The following is a 6,305-nucleotide window of genomic DNA, read 5'->3' on the forward strand; positions in this document are numbered from 1 at the left end:
GCTTTGTGAAGAATGTCTCTTCTGAGTTCTCCTAAGGAACATAGTCGTGATGCTGAGCTCTCTGCTCTCACATAGTGAATCCATTCTAAGGTCCAAGCTCCCAGAGTTTCTCTACAAGTCTGCCCAGGAAAGTCAAACATCTTCACCTCATTCACGGTAGGTCATGACCCTGTCCATGCTTCAAGAAGCTATCTCAGCAGCACAAGTGGATTCAGGTGCTTTCACCAGGACTTCCAAATCATCGGAGTGTGTTCCTGTGTCAGTAAATCCTCTTCTACGCATCCTTATATTTGCCTCTTCCGTCATGCAACACCTTTATAGTTGCCCATTTTCTTCTCCTTCCTACTCGTGCACAGTGGCCAGGTCTTACGATTCTTTTGATTGCATATGTGTTCTTCTTGGAGATGGATTGTTCCTCCCACTCAAGCTGTGCTGAGAGGGACCCTGATTATCAGTCAAGAGGTAATGAGTGGTGGCAGTGGGAAATCTTGAGATGTGGAAGCACCATTTTGGACATCTCTTCAGGTACGGTCTTTAGTAAGCTTAGCAAGAATGAGGGTGTGCATCTGGCACCTGGAGGGTCCTCAAGACACTGGAGTTGAAAATTTCCCAGGCTTATCCATCCAATAATTCTAATGATTTTATTTTGATGAAGAGGTCTTTTATGGCTATGCATTTATTCTCCTTTGCCTCTTTGTTTTCCTTATCACAAGGTTTTGTGCCTCCTCTTCATTCACAATCTGTGACTAAGAAACTGTCACCTTGAACACTGCCATCAGGTCCCGTTGCTTCTACAACCTGACTCAAGTTGATAGATGGTGACCAAACACCTTTCTTTTACTTCATTCAAGGCTTCCAAAGCATTTGAAAAGGCCAAAATCTTTAAAATTAATTAGGTAGCCGCAGCAGCAGCCGCCGCCATGGCACAGAGGAGCCAGACCAAAGAGAGGGGCTGTTTGCAGGGTTGGGTGGGGGGTTCACTATGTCGGATGACGATTCGAGGGCCAGCACCAGCTCCTCCTCTTCGTCCTCTAACCAGCAAACTGAGAAAGAAACAAACACCCCCAAGAAGAAGGAGAGTAAAGTCAGCGTGAGCAAGAACTCCAAACTGCTCTCTACCAGCACCAAGAGGATTCAAAGGGAACTGGCAGACATCAACTTTAGATCCTCCACCGAACTGCAGGGCTGGTCCCAAAGGCGATACCATCTATGAATGGAGATCAACTATGCTAGGGCCTCCAGGATCCATGAATAAGGGGGTGTATTCTTCCTTGATAGCACTTTTACACCTGAATACCCCTCAACCCTCAAAGGTCACGTTTCAGACAAGAATCTATCACTGTCATATTAACAGCCAAGGAGTTATTTGCTTGGACATGTTAAAAGATAATTGGAGTCCAGCACTAACCATTTCTAAAGTTCTCCTTCCTATCTGCTCCCTTCTCACAGACTGCAACCCTGCGGACCCTTTGGTGGGAAGAATTGCCACTCAGTGTATGAGCAACAGAGCAGACCATGACAGAATGGCCAGACAGTGGACCAAGAGATACACTACATAAACTGGGTCTCCACATTCTTACATTATTTGTCTGTCACAGAGAAAGCTGCTTATGGTTTTGAAGGGGTGGGGGAGGGTGGGAGTTGGTAAAGAGTAGGGTATTTCTATAACAGGTATTATTCAGTGTTATTTCCTAAGATTTTGTTGTAACTTAAGGTATCTTGCTGCAGTAGACAGAATTGGTAATAGCGACTTTTAAAATTGTCATTAGTTCTGCAATATTATTAGCTGAAATGTAGTACAGAGACATTTGGGTTCAGTTGCTTGTAGTCTGTCAATTTAAAATAGCTTAATTTTGTACAGGTTATACACATGGCCATTTATGCAAAGTCCTTCCAAGACTACACATTTTTTTTTGTTAAGAAAAATTGGAATTTGTTTTTCCTTCTTGGGAGGGAACATCGATATTTAACAGTTTTTAGAGACTGTCATCTCATATATATAAAATGGATATGTGGCTATAAGACACCATACAGGAAATATGAGTAGTTATGTATTTTATTTTATATGCCAATCTATTGTGAGAAGAGGAGACGTTTGAATCACGACTTGTGAAAACCTGTAGTAAAATGCCTTAAGCTGTTGTAAGGTGTGGACTAGGAGTTGCTCAGTGGATTGGTTATATGTTGTAGACTACTTAAGTCTGCATTTGTTACTGTGCTAATAAACAATATTAAAACAAAAATAAAATAAATTCGGTGCTAGGACTACCACGTATCCAACGTTTCACCTTCCACCTGCACCTCATCCCAAGCCACCGCAGGTCAGATTCTTAGCAATTGTGATGTTACTACATGCACGTCTTTCGAGCAATGGCTTCCTTCTTGCTCCAAAATCCCAGCCGGAGAGTCTGCCATCTGTGGCACCTTCTGGGTGAGCAGTCTGAGTTCCCTGGAAGCAGAGTCTGAGAGAAGGGCTTGCGTGCAGGTGCAGTACCTGCCACAGTGCTTCTAAAGAGCAGTGGTGTGGGATGGGGGAGTGCAACAGGTGAGGAGAAGGAGCTAGTAGAAGAGAATGCCTTGTCATATTGGCCATCTCTAGGGACAAGTGGTGCCCATTCCTACCTGCACCTTATAAGAAACCTTAAGAGTATCTCAGAATTGTGTGCCTGAGGGATGAAAGAAAGGTCATCATTCATCAAAGGTGGTCCCCCTGGTGCCGATTTCCCTGCAATTCTGAGTTACACGTGTTTGGGTGAATAGTGGGTTCTTTAGGGTCTGCCATGTGACAGCATCAGAGAGACCCCAGGGCAGAAATTAAATGTGTCAGAGATAGAATTCATACTGCTATGATGCTGAGTGCAACTGACTAAGATTCGGGCATTTGAATGTATATCCGATAGTAAGAATGTATTTCATTTGACTTTTTCTAATAAAAACATTAACTAAAACTGCCTAGAGTTTCTGTCCCGCTTAGGAGTAAAAGCGTTTTTGCAAAAAGCATTAATTTAGTTGTAACTCACCTTATTTTGTGTATTTATTTATTTGAGACAGTGAGAGAGAGCATGAGTTGGGGAGGGGCAGAGAGTAAGGGGAGAGAGAGAATCCCATGCAGGCTCTGCACTGTCAGCATGGAGCCCGATGTGGGCTCGAACTCACAGACCATGAGATCATGACCTGAGTGAAAACCAAGAGTTGGACACGCAATCGACTGAATCACTCAGGTGTCCCTAGTTGTAACTCACTTTAGAAGCAGCCCAATTTACACACAAGCAAAAAACAGTAGGAAGGGGAGAGAATTATAGATAAAAAAGAAAGCAAAAGGAAAACAACATAATGCACTCAAATATCCTAAGTTTGTTAAAAGTAACTCTGATTACTAACGCTAGTAGGATGTGGGCAAACTCATATGATTTTAGATTTCTACCGTTAGTATACATTGGTTCTATTCTTTCATAAAGCAATTTAGCAGTGTGTTTCTTTTTCTTTTTCTCTTCTTTCTTTTTCGTTGAATGACAAAGAGAGGGTGCAAGTGAGCGAGGGGCAGAGAGAGAGAGAATCCCATGAGGGAGAAAATAGAGAGAGGGAGGGAGGAGAGAGAGAGAAGCGGGGCTCACCCAAAGCAGGGCTCATGCTCACCTGAAGTGGGGCTTGAGCTCACCCAGTTTAGGACCTAACATCACGAGATCATGACCTGAGCCCAAATCTTAATGACTGAGCCACCCAGGTGCCCTAGCAGTGCATTTCGAAAGCTGTAAAAACACCTCAGTAGATGCTCTAGGTGCCCTGCCCGTACCCCCCAACATTCACCTCCACTCTCAGAGGCTGTTTTCTGCTTAAGATACTCTAGCTATGGGCACTGTTGTTGTCCATTTAAGCCCTTTCACTAAAAATATCATAGCCTGAATGCTTAAGCAACATTTGTTTCTCACAGTTCTGGAGGGTGGGGATCCAAGGTCGGGGTGCCAGCAGCTTTAGTGTCTGGGAGGAGACCGCTTTCTGGTTCATAGATGGCTGTCTTCTGCCTGCTCATTGTGTCCTCACGTGGTGGGAAAGGAGCACACGGGCTCTCTGAGGACTCTTTTATGAGGGCACTTATCCTATTCGTGAGGGATCCAACACCATGACCTAATCCCTCCCAAAGTTTCCATCTCCTAATGCCATTCCCTTGGGGATTAGGACTTCAACATATGAATTTAGTGGGAACATATTCAGTCTATAGCGGGAGTAGACTTAGCTCATGCAGATCAAGCTAGAAGTGCCAGGGACCTAATAGCCTCTAGAAGCATTCTTCAGACCATGGCAACTGGGGAATTGGTGGTGGATAATACCCCAGTTCCTTGCCCTTCAGTTTGGATAACTCAAAGGTATGCTCCATACTTCCTCTTGGGGTTCCCCAGTGGGACTGAGGTCCAGTTGCCTATGGTGGTAACTGGTTGTTAGCAAACTCTTTATTAGCTTCCATCCTTGCCTTGCCTCCCTTCCACATTCTCTTACCAGTGTTTCTGGGCGTCCCCTCCCACATGGCAGACTTACATTCAAATCTCCACCTCATGGCTTACTTCTGGAAAAATCTAAATGGAGATAACAATTTTTTTTTTTGCCAATAATTCCCCTTCTGGGCATTTATCTAAGAGAAAAAGAGGAACTATTTATATCCAAAAAATATATTATGGTATTTTTACATGATGGAAAAATTGGAAACAATCTAAATGTCCAAGAAAGATCCATTCAGTCATTCTCTCAACCACATATATTCTGCATCTGTTCTATTCCAGTAACGATGCTGGCACTCAGGACATCCAAATGGAATATTGATATGAAATGAAATCATATGAAATCATATGAAATGAAATCAATATATAATTGAATTGGACAGGAGAGAAACGGATTGGACAAACAGAGAAATGATGAGACCTGAACTAAGACAGTAGCTGGAGAAGACAGAGACTAGATTTTACATCGATTTCAGGGATTTCTTAGAAGGCAAGAATCAACAGAACCACGTGACCCGTTAAAAACAGGAGATAAAGGACAGGGAGATATTGGAAAAACTTCCAGGTTTGTGGCTTGAATGAGCCATTAACTGGGATAGAGAATGCAGGAAAAGAAGCCATTTCCTTTCTTTGACCTTAATTTTGTTCTGTAGATAATGGAATCATTTTTAATTTTTATATATAACATATACATGTTTCAGCGTGTCTGAAAATATATTCTAATTCTAAAACGGATTGAGTCTCAAAATCTCTGTTCCCTTCTATAAGTGTGTCATCCTGTTTTTTTTAATTTGTAAAAGTTTATTTATTTATTTTGAGAGAGACAGAGACAGTATGAACAGGGCAAGGGGAGAGAAAAAGGGAGAGAGAGAGAATCCCGAGATTGAATTCAAGAGACCGTGAGAGCATGACCTGAGCCGAAACTGGAAGTCGGATGCTTAACCGACTGAGCCACCCAGGAGCCCCTCATTCTTTCTTTCTAGGCACATGCTTTCTCTGGGTCTCTGGCCTTAATGGAGTAATAATGGTATAAGTATTTTCATTCCATTCACCTACTGACACAACCTGATAGGCTCAGTGCTAAATTTTGGGGGGACGTTCTGATTGGATCAGTTAGAGTTTGGCATCTATTTCTGATCCAATTGGCTGCACGTATATTACTTTCTTTTTAAACATAATTATTTATTTGTTTATTTATTTATTATAGAGAATGACAGAGACACAGAGAAAGAGAGAGCGCATGCACAAGTTGGGGAGGAGCAGAGAGAGAGCAGGAGACACAGAATCTGAAGCAGGCTCTAGGCTCCAGGCTGTCACCACAGAGCCCCACACGGGGCTTGGACCTGATCATGAACTGAGCCAAAGTTGGACACCTACAGAGCCACTCAGGCTCCCCTATTTTCTTTATCAGAACAAGGAAGTTACTTGTCAGTATGTATAAAATCCTTTTTTTAATGTTTATTTTTATTTTTGAGTGAGAGACAGAGAGAGAGAGAGAGCTCTTGAGCAGGGAAGGGGCAGAGGGAGAGGGAAACAGATGATCCAAAGCAGGCACTGCTCTGAGAGCGAAGCCTCATGTGAGGCTTGAACCCATGAACTGTGAGATCATGAGCTGAAGCTGAAGGTTTAACCAACAGAGCCACCGAGTATGTGTAAAATCCTTAATTGCCTTTGTGCCTGACAGCATTTGCAACTAGAGATCTGTACTCCACCCTTCTCTCCCTCCTGTGTGCCCCAGAGGCTGACCTCTACTGTCATCCGTGGTTTCTTTGCCTCTGGCTACCTGTTTCTCAGCAGTGAGAGACACCAGCT

At 43.2% G+C, this 6,305-nt stretch overlaps 2 pseudogenes; both read left to right on the top strand.

Moving 5' to 3' along the window:
- Positions 1 to 982: 982 nt before the first annotated feature.
- On the top strand, positions 983 to 2,948 carry LOC115277978 (annotated as a pseudogene).
- LOC115277461 overlaps positions 2,529 to 6,305 on the top strand; it is an 8,910-nt pseudogene continuing 5,133 nt past the window's right edge.

This window comes from Suricata suricatta, chromosome 14 (genome assembly GCF_006229205.1).
Source record: "Suricata suricatta isolate VVHF042 chromosome 14, meerkat_22Aug2017_6uvM2_HiC, whole genome shotgun sequence".
Taxonomy (NCBI): domain Eukaryota; kingdom Metazoa; phylum Chordata; class Mammalia; order Carnivora; family Herpestidae; genus Suricata; species Suricata suricatta.